General features: G+C 42.6%; 1 non-coding gene across 1 annotated transcript; it reads right to left on the reverse strand.

The window, feature by feature from the left end:
• Positions 1 to 5,793: 5,793 nt before the first annotated feature.
• On the reverse strand, positions 5,794 to 5,867 carry TRNAP-UGG (transfer RNA proline (anticodon UGG)). Its single transcript has one exon. It is a non-coding gene; the product is annotated as a tRNA-Pro (tRNA).
• Between the last annotated feature and the right edge of the window lie 14,946 nt (positions 5,868 to 20,813).

Raw genomic sequence — 20,813 nt, forward strand, 5'->3', positions numbered from 1 at the left:
AAAGCGCATTTCTGTAGCTACGGGTTTTCGTAGCTTCTTTCAGTGAAAAGGGTAAGCGCTTTCAAACTGGCTGCCGAAAACGCTAACGCGTTTTCTCCGGTTTCCTACCACACAAGCTGCATTGGTCAAGGATTGCCTCAATATGATACGGATTCACATGGACGCGATGAGCGCTTTGACAATCTTGTTCCAGGGCACAAAAGCACTCCATATGATATAGACAATACACGTTTAATCCTATGCAAATTAGCACATTAGGGCAAAGCCTCGATTACCACAACTGCAGCTTTAAGAATACGATACGATCAGCAATAATCTAGGCATCTCTGCGGCGGATCACCTGGCTCGCAATCCTAAAGTGAGAAGGTTCTTAGTATTGACACAGGTTTACCACTTGCATACATAGATCTACTTCTTAATACTAAATATTCTCTGCATCAAATCCATTAGTGCCTTGCACAATTTGATCGCTCGCTCCCATCCTTAGAATATCGCTAAGATCCTTTCCCTGGGCAAGATCCAGTTCTAGACAAGCTGACTTTGTAATAACAGCTAGCTGGTATTGTAACCATGAAGATGGCTGTTTGACTCCTGGGTATTCATACCCATGAGTGCTGATAAGTATCTGATGGGCTGCCTTTCGTGACAATAGCACGCTAGTATCGGTCGGGGTATAAAGAGTGTTACTTCAGGGCCTAGGCGGCAGGGGACCCGACCTCAACAACAGGCTTTGAGAATAACTGTATTCCACATACGATCCAAAGCTTACAGAATATGACCTTGCAGGAAAGGTCGAGGTTCAACCACCTCTTTGTTCAACTAACAGACTGAAAATCTGGCCAGACAATATGAGAGTGGGATGTCTAGCAGAATATGAAAGTGGCATGTCCAATGTAATCCAGGACGATGTCTATTTATCAGAGCCCATTTCAAGAAGCTGAACATTCCTCTCGTGCGATCTATACCATGGGAATAGAAATGGGTTATATCGTCCATCATCTTATCGTGTCCCGAGCACTTTCTACAATAGTTGTGGAGTGTCCCCATCACCAAGGCAAAGCGTTGTGCTCCCGAACGGGGGCTAGAGCACAAAGGGTAGAATCCAAGGTCCATGAGTGACAGCCCGATCTAGACCATAAGGCAGACCTCTAGCCACGCCCTTTTGGAGCCGAAGCGATCGCGTACGACCATAGGCTTGGCCTACATTAATGCGATAATGCGCTTCTTGTTAATGCACTTATTTCATTAATACTCCTTGTTGTGTGCCAACGGAATATGTGTTCTTATTGTTGCTATTACTGGTGCGAATTTGTCATGATTCGTGCCACAATTATTTTTGCTATTCCGCCCCCATGGTCTTGCCTGACGAGTCAATATTGTAGGAGCGGGATGCACGTTCTTCCTGTGACTATTCATACTGTCAATTTGTGACTATGACTATTCGTGCTATCAATTTGTTATCATTTGTGTTGTCATTTGAGATGGTGACATTTCAGTGTTCAAAATACTCGTTAGGTGGTTCAAAATACTCGTTAGGTGGTTCCTTGGGAACCCCCATTTTTGGGGCTTCAAACATTTTCATGAAGTGAAAAGATTGCGGGTGGAAAGAAAAGTGCAAAGTAAAGTGCCATGTGACAAGATTGCGGTTGAGAAGACAAGTGCAACGCTGGATTCACAAATTATGGCCGGGAGATACTGCCTCCTTGCATGATCCTTCTGTGATCAGGAATTCTTATGAAATTCCAGCATTCAATGTACTTTTTAACACTTTTACAAACAAAGATTATCGTATAATAATCTATGAATATTCATGTGAAAAAGCATAGCCATTCATATTACACCTTTTACTTAATAACCACCTGCGAATTGATGACCTCCTTGTGGGTTGGTAGCGATCGAACGATCAAAGGCTAAGTACCAGCTGTATTTGCACTTTCTCTTAAAGGTGCTTTTGTCATTAGCACTCTTTTGTTCATTAATCAAGCATGTTCATTCCATCTGGGCATCCTAGTAAGACGCGGAACACCTGATCCCATTCCGACCTCGATATGTGAAAAGTGTTTTCTGCCATATGTACTGATAATTTTTGGATGACGTGGTTCGACAGCCCGAGCCCCGGGTTTCAAATTGTATATGCGATTGCCTTCAAATGCGAATCTAGTATCGGCAAGAAACTTTTTCCTTCTTTACCAGTAAAAAAGCAAACGAAGATTATTGTATAATAATCCATGCTTAAGAATGGGAAGTAACCTCACAAGGTGAACCAAGAACAATTGGAGAGAATAGCGCCCCCTTTTTTGAGATGACGAAACATGATCATAACCAACTGCTTATTGAGGTGGGGTTCGGGACGATCTCGACTGCATACTTATCGGTCTGGCTACATACTTATCGGCACTGTCGAATGGCTTCTTGCATACTTATCTATCGTTTAGGTGGTGGCTTAACCATCTTGTAAGGTGGAGATCATTTGGTTTGGAGTAACCCGCTCTAGTCTTTAGCAATTAGCACGACTTATCTAGTCTTTCAGTACTTCGTCCGGATCGTACTACTTATCTAGCGATTAACACTACTTATCTAGTAGGTAAAGTTCTCTTCAAGTGGCTTGCAAGTAGTGGCTAGTCCAAATCATTCATCTTATCTATTATCTAGTAGGTAAATCGGTTATCTATTTTCTAGTAGGTAAAGTCAGAAGACGGTGTTTCGCAGGGGTTCCCGATGAAACCAATGGGGGTTTCAGTTGGTAGCAGAAGATAGACAATTGCTAGCGAGACGGATTGACTTGGCCTTAGTCATTCGACCTCCCCATGCTATCTGAGTGGATGCACCTCACCTCACCCTTCCAAGGCTTTCGGAGACTGGACCAATGTGATCTCACCTTGACGTTGGTGGTCCGGCTTATGGAGAAGAGACCAAGGCCTTCTCCAACCAAGAGTCACACCAAAATGTGGGTAGGAAAATATTGCACCGCACTTGTGCCTGTTAGTTGACCGCGTTTTCAGCTAATGTTCCTTGTCATTGCGAACGACACCCTATTCAATCAGGGTATGAATATTTCCCCGTGTCTGCGTGCTCATTTGGGCACCAAGTGAATTTGTTAGCCGTAGACACCGATAGTTAGTTGAGCCCCAAAGTGTAGTCCCAACTTAGTAGACATCGATAGTTGACAGATGAGTCCCTCCCGGGATTACCTCGAAGGGCAGTGGTAGCCTACTAAATAGTTCATCCAGTTCTTTGTGGAGGAAATGAATCTATCTCTGCATCCCAACATAGAATAAGAATCAATCAGAGTTCTTTCAATTTTTTGCATTCCTTTACAGTTCGGGGATTTAGTAAGTAGAAATAGAGCCGAAACGCTCGACTCATGTGAACAAGTGAAATTAACAAACTGAACTGAACCAGGTTATTGGAATTTATTGGCTTGGGCAAGAATGAATCGTGAGGTTTATCGATTGAGTCCCCAAGGCTTAAGGCGTTTTCAGTTCACCGATGAGACGCAGTCACACAGGTTGAGTGTTGCGCAATCACAAATCAAACACTCATGAAGATTTTGTACGATGTTTGGTAGGTTCAATTCAGACTACATCGAAAAGAATGCATTGGATGGATGCCTGGGCATTGAGAGGGAAGGATGTTCCATTTATCTTCCTCGATGCACGTGTGGGTATCGTGGGCGACCCAGAGCCCAAGCACTGTATGGTCAGCACCCTCTAGGCTCCTTCGCAAGGTGACCTAGTGCTTCACTCATGGGCTGCTTCCTTGGCCCCTCATCCACCGTACCGAAAGCTTACCATTTTAACCAAACCAAGGCTTTCGGTCGAAGACCTCGACCTTGCCATGCAAGATGTCCTTCTTTTACTCTCCATCAGCTGCAACATTTTCCACTTAGGTCCCCATGACCTCATTCCATAATATAGTCAAAATGCTTCCCCATCATTCTTGACGTAAAGCAATCTTTAAAAAAATAGGTTTCACATGAAAATACAGTTTCCAAGCAAAATTCCTATCTTTCCATATCGTTCCTCATCATTCCTCTTTGGATGCTCTCTTGACAATCTGCCAGGGTGAGTCATCCCATATTCCACATCTTTTCACATCATTCCTCATTATTTCTCTTTGGATGCTCTCTTAATGATCTACCATGGTGAGTCATCCATATTCCACATCATTCCTCATTAATTCACACACCACCCCACATCAACCACATCAATCCACACATCATCCACATCAATCCACACATTAATCCACATCAGTCCACATCAATCCACATTATTCACATCATCCCATATCATTCCACATATAATTCCACATCTCCAAATCTAATGCAACTTAGAAATTTCTAATTAAAATTTTGTTTCAGGGGATCACTTCCTATTGGCTGGAAGAAAATACGTATCCAAAAATATTTCAAATTTATTATCTCTCTCTAGACCAAAACAGGGATAAACAAGATCTTTTTCCATTATGAAATGGGGGATGATTACAAGAGTCTGAGAAGGGGAGGTTCTTACATCTTTACATCATCAAAACTTAGAGAGAGGAATCTTACATTGTTGCGACTATAGGGACGATCTAAGAGCATCGATCACTTACTGAAAGGTTAACTCGAGCAGATTTGCATTCCTTTTTCAAGGTTTTATCTTGCGATCCTTCTTCTCTCCTCAAGAGATTGGTAGGTCAATCGGGAAAAACGGAGGATTCTGATATGCTGTGTTTGATTCGCCAGGTTCGATATAATGAACCGGCTTTTAGGTGGTAAGCCTAGGTGCTCCATGTAAAGTCTTCCCTTTCGTCCCCTACAAGTCTGGCGGTTTGCTTTAAAACTTGTCAGAGTTTGATTCGCCCTCACCAATTGAAGAGGGATCTCCCAGTGACTTTTTTGACGCACCTGTGTTATTGACATGAGCATGCTTTCGGTCACAAGAGTTAGATCGTGCACGAAATTGTTAAAAATTTTGATATCTTGGGACGAATTGACCGTTGAGCGATGAATTTGCTTGCCGGAAGGCTCTCGCGTGCCGTGGTGCATATGGTCTCATCGGCCCATCGTTGTTGAGAACGTCACCCCCCATCGTTGTTGAGAACGTCACCCCCTAGCATGCAAAGTTTCAGCTGAACCCCCCAATCACTCAAGACTTCGATCAATGAACGGATTGTCTTGCTGTTTACCGGTTCAAAAGGTGTTGAGACACCCACATGAGACGATGCCATTACCTTCTGGCAGTGTTGGGGGATGTTTACATTTTGAACCACGAGGAACCAGCCCTCACTCACATCATGGGGACTATGGGACCCCAAGGTCCCATGGACCTCTTGCCCAACCCTCTAACGAGGAGGCTAGGGACCCATTCGCTAGCCTCCCCAAGAAAGTTATCCCTTACAGGAATCGAACCCGTTTCTTCAACATGAAAAGACGATGTCCTAACCACTAAACGAAAGGGACTTGGCTTTATCATTCCATAACCAAAACTTTGAACCAACTCTACACCCAGCTGGATGCTTATGGCAAGAGGTTGAAGCACTACAGTCTGTAGTACCTCCTCTCAATCCTAGGACCTTCGGGTTAACCATTTCCTACTATAGGAGGCATAGCCTTCACAACTCTATATACGAAATTTCCTCAAAATGCCTAGATGATTCAGAAGGTCATGTCTTTAGAGAAGTTTCAGGCTACAATGCTTGTTTGATCTTTGTGGATAGAGTTATGCCACAGGAAGCCACCTTGGCACAGAGAAAGACTTCTCCCGTGGAAAAAGGACAGAGCAAAATTTTACCCGCCCAATTAGGCAATAATCGAGGTGACAGGATTCGAACCTATGGCCCTCTGTACCCAAAACAGATGTGCTACCAGATTGCGCTACACCTCGTGGGCCATCCTCAATAATGGTTGAGGGTCGGTTACAGCAATCGATTAGCGCTTGGCACGTGATCTCTCATCACTCAATCTTGGGAAGGGAAAAGGGCGCACGTGAGGTTCATGAAATCTCGAAGAAAGCTTTGGGTCTTCGAATCGTTAACATCTCATAGGTCATGAGGCGGCTTGAAAGTCTTTGAATGTATATGGGACTAAATTCCCTGCATCTTTCTTCGGTAGCTTAGCGGTCAGCTGTCAACCGATTAGTCGTAGGTTTCAATCTCGGTTCCGCAGTTGGGGAGGCACTTCCCCCTTTGCGGATAGTGCTTACTCGGCCATTTACCTAATGAATTAACTTTATCAACGTTAGTACAGTTAATGAAAGGATGTTGGTGCCTCCCTTTGAGATTCCCTCTAGCCCCACAGGTTCCGACTACCATGTTATGTCTTCACCCCAATCACTGACCCAACCGTGATATGTGCCAAGAAGACCACCAATACCAAAATGGGCCACACTCAACTAGGCATGGAACACTTTAGTAATTGGTGATCTCTGGTCGATGCTTTGGGCAAAACCAATTCCTAGGGTGTGGAGGGTGGTGTGTACGAGGCCCAGGTACATATTCACCGTGCGACATGCTGATCCGTGATTACTGCGATTCCAACTTCATGTTCTAGAGTTGTAGAGAACAATCCAAATTGAGGCAATCTTTCTGGATTTGCTCGACCTTACGGCCCTGCTTCCTATTGTAATTGCCATTGTAGCACGTGTGTAGCCCAGCCCATAAGGGCCATGCAGACTTGACATCATCCCCACCTTCCTCCATAGTAGAACTACACGCAATCTCTTGTGAGTGCAACATCGGCACAGAGGGAGTGTCATAAATCTTGGTCGCTGACTGAACGCAGATTTATGGGCAGGTATCGGCTCACTTACCACCCATTATATCGGGTGGCTCGCTCGTCTTGCAGAACCATGTGGCGTTCATTGGAAGCCCATGTTCTATGTTCCTGCTTGCCGAGGGTGAATGATGACATTGATCCTCTGGGAACAGCATGTCTTAGCAACACAAAACGAGGGTTTTGCTTGTTATAGGAGTTAACCAAAAACGTCTCACGACATGAGCTGACGACAGCCATGCAGCACCTGTATGAATTTTTGTTTCATCTCGTTTAAGGACAAGCACACTTTTTCATATGTCAAGTGTTCATACGTCAAGTGTTCATATGTCAAGGGCTGGTAATGTTTTGTGCATTGTATCGAATTAAACCACATGCTCCACCGCTTGTATAGGCCCCCGTCAATTCCTTTGAGTTTCAGTCTTGCGACCGTACTCCCCAAGCGGAAGTGTTTAACGTGTTAGCTGGGCCCCTGATCCACGGACTAAGGATGAACGTCTCATCGTTTACGGCATGGTCTACCAAGGTATCTAATCATGTTTGCTCCCCAAGCTTTCGCACCCCAACATCAGTAGAGACCCATAAAGCTGCCTTCGCTACTTCGGCGTTCCTTTGTATATCTCCGGATTTTATCCCTACACACGAAATTCCACTCCCCTCTATCCCACTCGAGTTAATTGGTTTTGAAAGCATTCTTTCAGTTGAGCTAGCTCCTTTGACTTTCAACCTGATTCACTACCTACGTGCCCTTTACGCCCAGTCATTCCAAATAACACTTGCCACCCCCCTGTCTTACCCCGACTACTGGCACAGAGTTAGCCAAAGGCTTCTTCTTCGAGTCTTGTCATAATCGCGCACTCGATGAAAGAGCTTTACAAGCGGCATTGCCCTTCCGCGTTAGCGACGTTTTTCACGATATTGCTGGATCGAGCTTTCGCCCATTGTCCAATATTCCCCACTGCTGCCTCCCTACTACACGGAGTGAAAAGATCAGCTAAGCATTTGCAGCTTTGTCAGCCTCTTTACCCAACCAACTACCTAATACTACACGCAGGCTCATCAAACAACGCTTTTTAGCTTTATCGAAGCTTTTTTGCTTTCGTTTCTTTGGGATTCAGCCCAAACTATTGGGCAAATTCCCACACGTTACGCACCCATTTTCCACTTTGTTTTCAATTGTTCTATAGACTCGGGCGAAAACAATGTTCAACTTGCATGTGTTAAGCATACCGCTAGTGTTCATTCTGAGCCAGGATCAAACTCGGTTTTTTGGTCAATTTCTACTTAATGGAAATGAAACCTGTTGATGAGATGATCTCTTGGTTGGTTTTATTGGCTCTCGCCCAACAATAACCTTACGTGGAACGACCATCGGCAAGGCGGATCATCCTATGTCCCATTTTCTTAGATTGATTCTTATTCTACGATAATCTTTGAATCATTGATGTCCGTTCAACGATTGATTCTTATTCTACGTTGGGATGCAGGGATAGATTCATTTCCTCTTTGAAGAACTGTTACGAACTATTTAGTAGGCTACCGCTCTTCCCTCCTTCGGGGTAAAATCCCGGGAGGGACTGATTTGCCCTTCGAGACTCAACCAACTATCGATGTCTACTGAGTTGGGATTGCCCTTCAGGACTGCACTTCGAGGCTCAACCAACTATCGGTGTCTACGGGATTAGAATTCACTTCGTGCCCAAACGAGCATGCAAACACAAGGATTTATTCATACCCTGATCGAATAGGGTGTCGTTCGCAATGACAAGGAACGTTAGCTGGAAACGCGGTCAACTAACGGGCACAAGTGCGGTGCAATATTTTCCTGCCCACATTTTGGTGTGACTCTTAGTTGGAGAAGGCCTTGGTCTCTTCTCCATAAGCCGGACCGCCAACGTCAAGGCGAGATCACATCGGTCCAGTCCCCGGAAGCCCAGTGGTGGAAGGGTGAGGCTCAGTGCATCCACTCAGCTAGCATGGGGAGGTCGAATTACTGTGGCCACGTGAATCCCCGCCACTAGAAATTGTCTAGCTTCTGCTACCCAACTGAAACCCCCACCGGTTTCATCAAGAACCCCCGAGAAACACCGTCTTCTAACTTTACCTACTAGTAGTAGATAATAGATAACCGGTTTACTTAATACTAGATAATAGATAAGATGAATGATTTGGACTAGCCACTACCTGCTGCAAGCCACTAGATGAGATCTTTACCTACTAGAGATAAGTAGCGTTAATCGCTAGATAAGTAGTACGATCCGGAAGGAGTACTGAAAGACCAGATAAGTCACGCTAATCACTAAAGACTAGAGCGTGTTACTCCAAACCAAATGATCTACACCTTACAAGTGAATAATCCATGAATATTCAGGTGAAAAAGCATAGCCATTCTTATTCTGTAAAAAAGGAAAGGAATTTTTTGTTCTAGATTCATCAATTCTTTTCCCTTTCTTATGTGTTTCATCAGGACCTTACACTAGGTTTGATCACTCCTTACCCTAGAGTCATACTAGAGTTCTTTTCCCTTTTTGGACTGAAAGAAAGACATTCATTTTAGGGGCGATCACAAATAAATTATCCGGCCTAACAAGACCTTACCTTACCACCACCATCAGATTTACACAAGAAGCCAGAGCTCCGGTGAAGCTAGATTGTCACCCAGTGAAAGGGTGATCGCTCAAGCTTCCTTCAGGGAAGCGTTTTGCTTGTCAGTGATGATCGCTCCCTTAAAGACCCTTTCATGAATGTTTGAGTAAATTCGGTGCCACGTTTCATCAACTCGAAAGAAAGCCGACATGCATGTCAAAGGTTTTTCAAAGGCAAGCTTGCCGAACAAGCAAGTTTGACCTTTCCGTGAAACAGTCCAAAGTTGATTTGTTGGCCGAATCCAAAGACGTCAGCTGGAGAAGCCTTGAGCGCCGCACAGAAGCTGTTGCACACATGAAAGGAAAAGCGAAAAAAAACAATCTTCCAACTAGATATTTCAAAATTTTATAAGTAAACTATCAATTTTGTATACAGTAAAAGCCCGCGAATGCGGGTCGGCAAGCTCTTCCAACTTTCTTTGGACTCCCTTTAATAGCCTTTCGCTACGCTCGTCAGTCCCTACAAACGACCTACTCTTGGGTGATTCGAAGAGCAAACTTGGAGGTGAAAGGTGATCGGATAATTGAAAGGTGATTGCTTGCTCAGGCTTCCTTCGGGGAATCCCTTCGCTCCGCTTTCCAGTGATCGCTTTGGATTCCAGGGAATAGTTTGTTGATCTAGATCTATTTACTCAATTTTTTGAAATTCAACACAAACCCAAAGACCATAGCAAGTGCATTAGATGAGATGAATAACTTCCTTTTTTCTCTTACAAAACTATTATAAATATCAAGAACAGACCTTGTGTTGGCTTTGCTGGCACAAGTCCACTAGGTCTGTCGAAGTTAAACTTCACTTCTTGACATGAATTTCAAACATCTAATTGTTCTTATAATTTTCAAGAAAAAGGATAGGCTAGGGGACGGGGTCGAACCGTCATTCATACTTTGTAGTCCAATACATTGCCATTATGTTACCCAACCAACACAACGTTTTTCCCACCTCTCATTTTTTTCCAAAAATTAGGGCTTTTTGGAAATGATACTACAAGGAGTTGTAGCAACACTCTAATGCTTGTAATGCACCCTCAATTTTGAAAATAATTGATAAATTAGGGTTTAATGCTCTGATTAAGCAAGATTTGCTAAAAAAATGAAAAGCCCCAAACTGATTTTTATGTACCTTTCCTGATGTGATTTTTTCTGTTGATTCATGCAGGCTCCCCCTTGTGTGCTGATATGTTTGTATGCACCTTTATGCTCTTTCTTCCTCTAATATGCTGGTCGGCAGCTTTGTTAGGTGTGTGAGATGAGAAAGACGGCTACATCAACAGCAGCAGATGGCGATTTTGCTTGCTGGTTTCTGGCAGCAGAAGAAGGTAGCTAAGCTTAATGCTTAACTTAGCTTAGCAAGCTCGTGCACAGGGACCACAGTCAAATTCCTTTAAAAATATATTTTTTGACCCAGAAAATTAAAAAATCCATTAAAATTATAAATTTTCATTGGATTTGAGAATTTTTAGGCGAAATTAGAAATTTCATGAACGATGGGATTCTCAGGAAAAATTAGGAATATTCTAGAAATTATTTTTAGAAATCCTAAAAATTGGTATTTTTAAAATATCAATGGTATTTTGGCAAAATTATTTGCTGAATTTTTTTGGAAAAATATAGGTTTGGAATGCCATAAGATAGTTTAGTGGAATTAAAAATTATCATATTTTGAGACCCTATAAAATTAGAGAAAATTAGAAAAAAATTATGATAATTCTTTTTCTCGAGAATTTAATATTTTCGAGGGTTATTTAATGTTGAAGTACGTTTTCTCATGCTGACATTAGATAGATGCGAATTATTTGCATATTATTAATACGATTATACCTCGTATTAATAATTATTTTTGTTTGGATTAATTCTAAATGATGTTTTCATGATTTTTTGCCATTGTTTAGCTATTCTTTTTGGACATGTTCCATACTTTTGATGGCTAGAATCTACGTTCAAAGTGTGTTTCACCTTTGACACTTTTCCATAATAATTTATTTTGCACTTGTTTAAGTGTGGTCTATGCTTAATTTCTTAAGCTTTAGACAAATTCTAGCAGTTTGTTTTGGTGAATTTTATTGGATGTTTTCCAAGTTTTATATGGACTCATCAGGTTCTACCTAGATCACTTGTATCTAGGGTTTTTTTTTAATGAGTTCTACACACATGTGTTTTCACTTGCTTACTTTGGAGTTTTGCTTGAACGACACCACGTTCATATACTCCGGATTGATGAGTTGGCCACCAATTTTAATGCTTCTTTTGGCATGATTAATGACCATTAGATGGCATGCATTGATTGTTATGAACAACTATGGTTTTTATGGATTCGAGGAGCTTCTATGCTTTTATCCATGGTTTTATAATGATCTTTTGATCTTTTGGATAATATCATGTGCTTTGAAGGTAACATTTGCCTTCGTTTTTTGCACTTAATTTTGGAGTATATTACTTATACTTTTGTACATATTCCAAATTGGATACCTAGTTGCTTATGTATCTAGGTGAGTTATTTTTCTACCCTAGCTTTAGTGTGTTTATTGGGTAGTTATCATTAGAAAGGCGTCGATAATTCAATTTCTTTTCTAATGATGTACTCGGAAAGAGTTATACCTTGATGTAGTCTTAGGTATATAGAGATAGGTTTTAGTATGTGAAAGTCTGGGATAGGGCCATTTTATTCCTTTTATATAGGATTTTATTCATATTTCCTAGACGGCATACTAGGGAGTTTCAAATTGTTAAGGTATGTATGGGTGGTATCATGGTGGTATGGGGCGCTAGTGATCCCTCACATATATTATCTTATGGGATGCTTTGGGCTCAAGATTGTTGCTTTGCTTATATCACTTAGCATGTTGACCTCAACATTCAAAGATAATCTCATTTTCTAAATTTACTAGAAGTTTATAGTTTGGGCTTTCTCTAGTAAACTTCTTTTATCTATAGCCTATATGATTTGACGAGGGTAATCTCATCGTCATATTCACTTGTTGAAATCTTTTTCTTTAAAGTTCAACGAGTTTATTTTGTTGTGTTCGGATTAAGGAAATTTGGATTTTTTCTTTGTTGGTATTTCTTTCTCTAGTTTCGTACTTTAGGTGATTTATACAGTCAACCTGATGGTTTACGGATGGACATATGTGACTCATCGAGATGCTGATGACTCTCTATGTTGATATGGGTAAATCGGGACGTCAATTATTCCATGTGCAGATGTGGGTACGTCGGGGTGCCGATGAATCCCTGGTTTCTGCTATTATAATGCCATGTTTTCCTACTTTATTCCGAATGGTTTACAACAAGGAAATTACTTTGAGTATGAACTCCTATGATCATCCGCAGTCTGATGGGCAAAAAGAGCGTATGAATTAGATTGTAGAGGATATGCTTCATGCATATGTCTCTGGAAAAGCATCAAATTGGAAAAAATATCTTCCAATGATGGAATTTGCCTATAACAGTTTTAAACATACGGCTATTGGTTTTAGTCTGTTCATGCTTATGTATGGGTATTAACCCAGGGCACCTATTGATGTCGGTCTTAAGGACATCGAGCTTGATACATCGAGGGATTTCTTGCATGATATGTAGGAAATGCTGATCGAAGCTCAGGATTCTTTCAGGAGTGCTCAAGATAGGGCACGGTTTTATGCTAATAGGAGACGCTCATCTCGGTCTTTTGAACCAAGAGCGTTGGTTTATTTAAAAGTTCCTAAAGATTTTTAGACTTTGTCAAAAGGAAAATGCATCGGATTGGCACGGTTGCGTATGAACTATAAACTACCTCCACATGTTAGAGTTCTAGACGAGTTTGTTTACTTTGGCCGTACCCAAGTTAAGTATAGCCCGTTGGGTACAGAGTTATAACTCGATAGGCATTTCTTTACTAAATTATCATCCCTTTTTTAAAAACTGGCTGCTTATATTAAGAGGTTAGAAAGAGATAGGTTACAACATGTTGAGAACTCTAATGAGACCACTATCCATGCACATGACATACAGTTCCGCAGGCCTTGAGCTTGCCTTTGACTTTATTGAGAAGTATCTCAAGCTGTGATACCAGTTTTTCCTTCTTTTCGTGAGTGTGACTTTCAAAAGGCATTGAGTGCTTTGATGAGCAACACATCCTTGGAGAGATGACAGCCTCTCTCATCTTCCACAATTCTCAAATTTGCTGTGTTATTTGATCCACTTGCTTTCCTTTAGCTTTTTCCTGCAGCCGATGAAGCTTGGTGTCCAGGTCTTTCAACCGTCTTTGTATACATCTTTCACCTACATGAATCAAGTTCTCTTTTGGCTTGAAACTGTTAGTATGCATATTATTAAAAATGGAATCAAGTCTATTTAACCACAAGCCCCATAACATTTCGATTCTCAGGATAGCCCAATGCCTTCTCCAAGTAACAAGTTTTTCCAGCCAAGGGTGTAACCATTCCATAGTTGAATGCACTTGGCCAATGACTCGAAACATTTCTTTGCAATAGGGCAGTGCATGAAAATGTGCAGGTCATCCTCCACCTCCTTGCATCTGTGGCACTTCCCATCCCCTATGTTAAGTCTGAAGGCTTTAAGCTGGGTTCAAATAGCTTTGAACATGACCAACCATGCTAGGCACGCTTTTTTTAGTTCCACATACTTATTCCATAGCTTATCAAATAGAAAATACCATTGCGATTTGTCCAGAAGGATTCCCCATCTCTTGTTTAGAGTGCAATGGATATAGGGAGAAGTCCTTTTTCATTCTTCCATTGGAAAGATTTGTGTGCTGGCATATCTTTAATCGAAAGCAGCCAAGTGTCCGATTGGTGCCATAATCTGATTCTTACCCCAATAAGGTCTAATTCTGCATATGAGACATTATAATCTCTAATTCTGCATATGAGACATTATAATCTCTGATCAGATCAGCTCTGGACATCCAAGAATTGATGTCTCTGTCCCAAATATCCCACCAACAGCAGATTCCTTTCCTGTGCATTCTCAAAGCCGCTTCCACTTGGGCATTATCAATTGGGGGGAGGGGAATGCTTGGCCACCAGATAGAGTCTCTCCCATGTACACCCCATGTGTAACTAGGCTTCTTAGACAGGATAAGGTCAGTCTTGATAGCATTCCAAGCGGACCAAAGCGAATGGACCAATTGGCTGCCAACCGGTTTCACCAAGTATTTGCTAGCCATAATTGTGAGCGTGAGGAGACTCTTCCACTTGGGGAGTTGTTTGAGCTGGAATTGTTCTAGATTTCTAGTGATCAACCAAGCCCAGTCTTCAGAGGGGTAGAGAAAGCTTCTCAGCACCCACTTGGCAGCCATTCTATTAGCCAGATTGGACACGTCTTTGATTCCAAGGCCCCCTTTACCTGTTTCCAAGCAGCAATATTCCCACCTGACTTTAGGGATTTTCCTAATCCAGGGGTCCCCTCCCCATAGATAGTTCCTGCATAACCTTATGAAGTATAATAGATCATAGTCTGGCAGTCTCCAGCAGCTAAGAAAGTAGATGATAGAAGGGATAATGAAGTGGTTGATTACCATCTTTCTACCCCCAGGTTTAGATGCATTTTCTGCCATCTGGTAAGTTTCTCTTCCACCTTGTTTAGCACCCACATCCATCTTTGCTTTAAGAGTGACCTTGAATCCCATGGGAATGCCCAATAATCTGAAAATTACTCCCTCTTCTAGGACTTTACAGTTAGCTTGAATCAGCCAGCCCGGAGGCTTGTCGAAAAGGGTCCTGATACTATTTTTTATGGGGTTAATGACTGAGCTAGAAGCCCTGCAGTAAATGTCCAAGCACTCCCAAAAGCACTTAATGTTTAGCTCAGTATTGGCAACCATGGCATTAGTATTATCAGCAAACATTTGGGTGCATAGCTATTTATTGTTTGGTAAGAGAGATACCATTCATTTCCTCTTTGTCCATCCTATCTTTAATCAGCCAGTTCAAACCATCTGTAGTAATAGCGTAGAGGAGGGGTGCTAGAGAGCAGCCTTGTCTGATAGATTTGGTCAGGGAGAAAGCGTCATTGAGCACACCATTGACGTTCACCCTAGCCGTGGCATTCCCAAAAAGAGTACTCACCATCTGGATGAAGGTCTGACCTGCACCCATGTGTTTAAGGGATTCTAAAACATAACCGAGCCTATCATAGGCTTTATCAAAGTCAATTTTGAAGAAGATGTAGTCCTGTTCCGATTCTTCTGCATACTCCATACCCTCCCACAATGTGATAATGGCATCCAGAATGTACCTTCCTTTGATGAAGCCCTTCTGCTCCTGTCTGATCCAATTCTTTAGATGACTCAGCACTAGGGCCTTGGCAAATATTTTGTAGGCATAGTTTAACATGGTAATCGGTCTCCAATTGCTCAAGTCATTCTTCTCCCCTTTCTTATGGATAAGTTTTATCCACTGAAGATTGATCGGGCGAGGCAACGCCCCAAAAGAGACAGCCTCCTGCCACACCGCTTTAGGCAGTCAATGGCCTTGCCAATCTCTTCTTTGGAGATATTGTTTTCTAGCTCTTTAGCAAGTGTGTTAGGTATGGTTGGCTTCCTGGCCTGCCCAATGAGAGCAATGCAATTGAGTTGGTCATTGGTCACCCCTCCCCCTTTACTAAATATGTTGTTAAAGTACTAGAAGACTCTTGATCTATTCCCTTCCTCAGAGGGGATATCCAGATAGTTAAGATCATGCAATGTAGGGATTGCATCCTTACATTATTTGACTTTTAGCATTTTCAACATCTCAAGAGTGGGAAGGTCAGCTTTCCCAGCCCACCAATCTCTAAAGAAAAGAAGGGCCTACTTCTGGGTTACCTCCTCTTCTCTCCTAATTTCAACCCTAGTACCAAGAACAGCTTCTTGAATAGCCGCATCTTCCTTATTGGCTGCCCTTTCCAGTTATTTTAGTTTCAGATATAGCATATCTCTTCTGTTTTTCCTGATTTTGGTTACCTCTTTCCTAATGCAAATCAAAAGGGCTTGGGTAGATTTGATTGCTAGACTCCAAGCCCTCGTCGGGCTAATGCCATAGCTGAAGAATTCAGTCGAGATTCTTTTGACTTCCTCCTGAATAATAGGCATTTTGAATCCGTGTGGAACCATTGATTAGAGACCTTTTTGTCATAGTTGTCCACACTAATATCACGGGGGGGGAGGGGGGGTAATGATCTGAGAGGCAAGTAGAGATGTCAGTTCTACATTCACATCTGATGTAGGAGTTACCGAGGGTTTTGCTAATGTATCCTCTATCCAATCTTGCTTTCCTGGTCAATTCCCCATGGGCATAGTTTTGCCAAATGGCGTGGATTGACTGATCTCTTGGGAGTCAACCGAATCATCAGGGTCAGAGATGTTGTCTAATAAGGCAAAGGAGTTGGCAAACGCCCTCTGGTTTCCCGCCCTATTCTGTCTAAAGGTCTTCTTCCTATTGGGTACTGTAAACTTTTCTCCTTTTTCTTTTGAGGTAGAGGGAACAAGGGGAGAAGGCACAGTCATATTCTTATTTACTCTAGTAGGCTGAGCTTGGTTGATGGCTAGGGGAAGATTAGGGGCACTAGTGGCACTCAAATTGGGGTATTTTGAAGGACACTAGTGTAGGGGCACTAGTGGCACTCAGATTTTGAAGGACACTCTCTGATAACATGCCCTTGCTTTCCACAATGGAAGCATGCGTTAGGTAGGTGTTGTATAGAATGCTTTGCTGGATGTTATACTCACTACAATGGATTTCAATCTTATCAATAAGGGGCCTATCTAGATCCACTTCCACAAGGACCTGCGGATGCCAAGCTGGGTTGTAGTCATTCTTGGGTCTCATGCCTAGCACTTTCCCTATAGGGGAGACAATTTTTTTTAGCCAAGGGTACAAGTAAAAGGGCAGGTTAGGAAGCTCAACCCACACCGGGCAAGGTGAGGATTTTGGACCTTGAGGGTTAAAGTTCTTGGACCAACTGAAGAAACACAATGGGATGTTCCTGTATATCCATTGCCCTGAACCTAGGACCTTAAGGGCCATATTTGGGTCCTTGAATAGAAAGAGGTAGTACCCATTTGGGAGGGCCTGGATGATCTCTACCTCGATACCTATGGAAATCTAGTTGTCTTTGACCCACCCCCTAAAGAAATCTAGTTGTCTTTGACCCACCTACCTCGATACCTATGGAAATCTAGTTGTCTTTGACCCACCCCCTAAAGAAATCTACTGGTGGTCTTGGCCCAAACTTTTAACCCAACTAAACAACGAGCTGTGTAATCAGTTTCCAACGAATGAGCCAGCTTAGGTGGAAGACAAACCACAGGATTAATGGAAGAGGGTTTACCTGATGTGTCCATTACCTTACCTGGAGCTTGCTTGTTGATTTGAGTCTCTTCTTCGACTTGTTTCTGTAGCAACATCAGATTTTGGTCTTCCACTCGGGCTCTGGACTCTTCCAGTTGTTTTTTGGTGTCCATGAAGTCTTCTAACACCTGCTCATACTTCAGCATGGTTTCTCTGTTGCCACCCATGGCCGGGGGCCATTGTAGGAACTGTTGAAAGGCAGCTTGTGTGTTCTTAGCAAGCTGAGATGACTTATTCCCAAAGCAGGTTCCCTGTTCTCTGAGTAGAGTAGGGGTTTCCCTCCACTCGGTGCCCATGCACCTGCTGAGGGGGGGGTGCTGTGGAAAGTAAAGTACACAGAGGGCTTCAAGCCTCCGGGCAGGGTAGCAGTCGTCGCAGAGGAGAGAGAGAGAAGCACTCAGGCGCAGCACTCCATTGCTAGCAGTATCCTCTCTTCTCAACGGTCGATTTTTTTGCAATTATTCTACCCCCTCTATTCGGGCTCAACGAAAAAATACCGTCTCTTGCTGCTTATTAATGTCTACTAAATTATCATCTTTTTTTTTTCAATAAAGGCATTTTTATTATTGAAGGAAATCGAGACAAGTTACAAAAGTCGGGCTGACATCAAATAGCGGTCAAGGCCATTTTCAGGCCGAGACTTCTCTCACTATCCTAGGCAATCAGCAAAGAGCAATGACCCTCTGGGTCTCTATCCTAGGCTCTAGAGGTATTGGAGCTTCAGCACATAGCTTAGATCCACGTTTACAAGATATTCTCTCTTCTCTTGAAGCTGAAGAATCTTGACCTTATCTGTGACATTCTTTGGAGTGCTTCCAATAGGGCCTACCAGTTTTGAAATTCTGGTCTCAATGTCAGTGTTCTTCCTCAAGTAGAACCTCTCCCCTGCACTGATAAGGAGACTTTTGAGGGAGCAGGTATTCCGAGTATCACCGTTGTGTAGGGCCGCTAGTCTTTCAATCCAGAAGAACCAGAGGATTTCTGTTCTTAATACTATCCATAGTTCAGTAGAGCAGCCTAGGGTTCCCCAATGAGCAGATGCTTCCAGGATAAGTAAGTTTTCCCCCAACTGGCCACATACTCCTTGAGTTTCTTAACCATTGGTTCTATGTTAGGGCACAATAGAAAAATGTGGACGTCATCTTCTTCCTTGAGGCATCTGGCACATGATCCATTTCCCTTGCCAAAGACTAGAGCTTTTTTCTGTGTCCAAATGGCCCTGTACATGATAAGCCAAGCAAGACAAGCTTTCTTAGGTTCCACATGTATGCCCCAAAGTGATTTGAAGAGGAAATACCACTAGCTCCTATCTTTGAGGATATTCCATCTTTGATTTAGAATACAATGGATTGGAGGGGTATTCCACCTGGGAGGAATAGGCCAGATGCTTGTTTGGTTAATCCACTGGAAAGCCTTCAGCTTAGGGGGGTCTTCAATTGTCATTAGCCACCAGTCTTCTCGATGCCATAGCATCAACATTTTGCCAATAATGTCCAGTTGAGAATCTGAGAGGTTGTACTTAGCAATGAGATCAGCCCTTGAAATCTAGGTTTTCTTATCCCAGTCCCAAAGGTTACTCCATGTCTTAATGCCACCTAAATGAAGCTTCAGTGCCTCTTCCACATCTTGTGTATCTACTTGAGGCAAGTCAAGAGCAGGCTACCAGATGGAATCGATGAGGTGGATGCCCAGCGTGTCCTTGTAGTCTGGGGATGGCATCAGCTGGGCTTTTACTTTAAACCAAGCCTTCCATAGAGAGATTAATAGCTCTGATCCTTTAGGGGTTATTTGATACTTGCTTCCCAAAATGGTTAGAAAAGGGAGCTGTTTCCATCTGTAATGACCTTTAAGAGCAAACAGATGGTTTTTCCTATTAAGAAGCCAAGCCTAGTTCTCATCCGGGGACATTAAGCCTCTCAGAATCCATTTGGCTGCCATTCTGTCAGCCATATTTTCAATGTCCAAGATACCCAGCCCTCCAAGCTCAGTGGGAAGGCAGCAGAATTCCCATTTCACTTTGGCCACTTTCTTCACCCATGGGTCTCCTCCCCAGAGAAAGTTCCTGCAACAACAGGAGATGAAGCTTTTCAAATCTTCTTCAGGAGGTCTCCAACAGCTCTGGAAGTAGATAACTGTGGGGATAATAAAATGGTTCAGCACCATCTTCCTCCCTGCCATGTTAAGCTGCGCATTCTGCCATTTTTTTAACTTGATCTCTATTTTTTGCATGATCCACTGCCATTTTTTCTTAAGTGACACTCTGAACCCCATGGGTATACCTAAAATCCTAACTATTTCCCCATCTTGGATGACCTTGCAACCCTCTAGTAGCAGCCAGTTAAGCGGGGGCTATATGCTAGTTCTGATACCAGTCTTGTTATGGTTGATAACTGAACCTAAGGCCTTACAATAGGTTTGCAAACAATCCCAGAAGGCCCCTATACTGCTCTCCTCATTATCAACAAGTGCATTGGTGTCATCCGCAAACATTTCAGTGCAAACCTGCTTACTATTGCCAAGCAGAATTCCTTTCATTTCTCCTTTGTTGATTCTATCTTGGACAAGCCAATTAAGTCCATCCGCAGCTATGGCATAAAGGAGGGGGGCCAAAGGACATCCTTGTCTGATTGATCTAGACAGATGAAAAGCTTGAGTGAGGTCCCCATTGACGCATACCCGAGCAGGTGCATTACCCAGCAGTGTCTTTACCATACTGTAGAACCTTGAGCCACAGCCCATGTGTTTCAATGCATCTATCATATATCCCCAGCTCAGTCTATCATAAGCTTTGTCAAAGTCAATTTTGAAGAAGATGTAATCTTGCTCTAATTCTTCAGCGAATTCCATAGCTTCCCAGATCGTAATGATAGTGTCTAGGATATATCTACCCTTGATAAATCCTTTCTGTTCCTTACGAATCCAATCATTCATGTGATCTTTCAGCCTTAGTGCCAACACTTTGGCAAAAATTTTATATGCACAGTTTAGGAGCATAATTGGTCTCCAATTGGTGATAACATCCTTATCATCCTTCTTATGTATCAGCTTAATGATGCCTGCATTGATGGTTCGGGGGAGGGCTTC

This window comes from Cibotium barometz, chromosome 56 (assembly GCF_041138505.1).
Source record: "Cibotium barometz isolate CiBa-2024 chromosome 56, ASM4113850v1, whole genome shotgun sequence".
Classification (NCBI taxonomy): domain Eukaryota; kingdom Viridiplantae; phylum Streptophyta; class Polypodiopsida; order Cyatheales; family Cibotiaceae; genus Cibotium; species Cibotium barometz.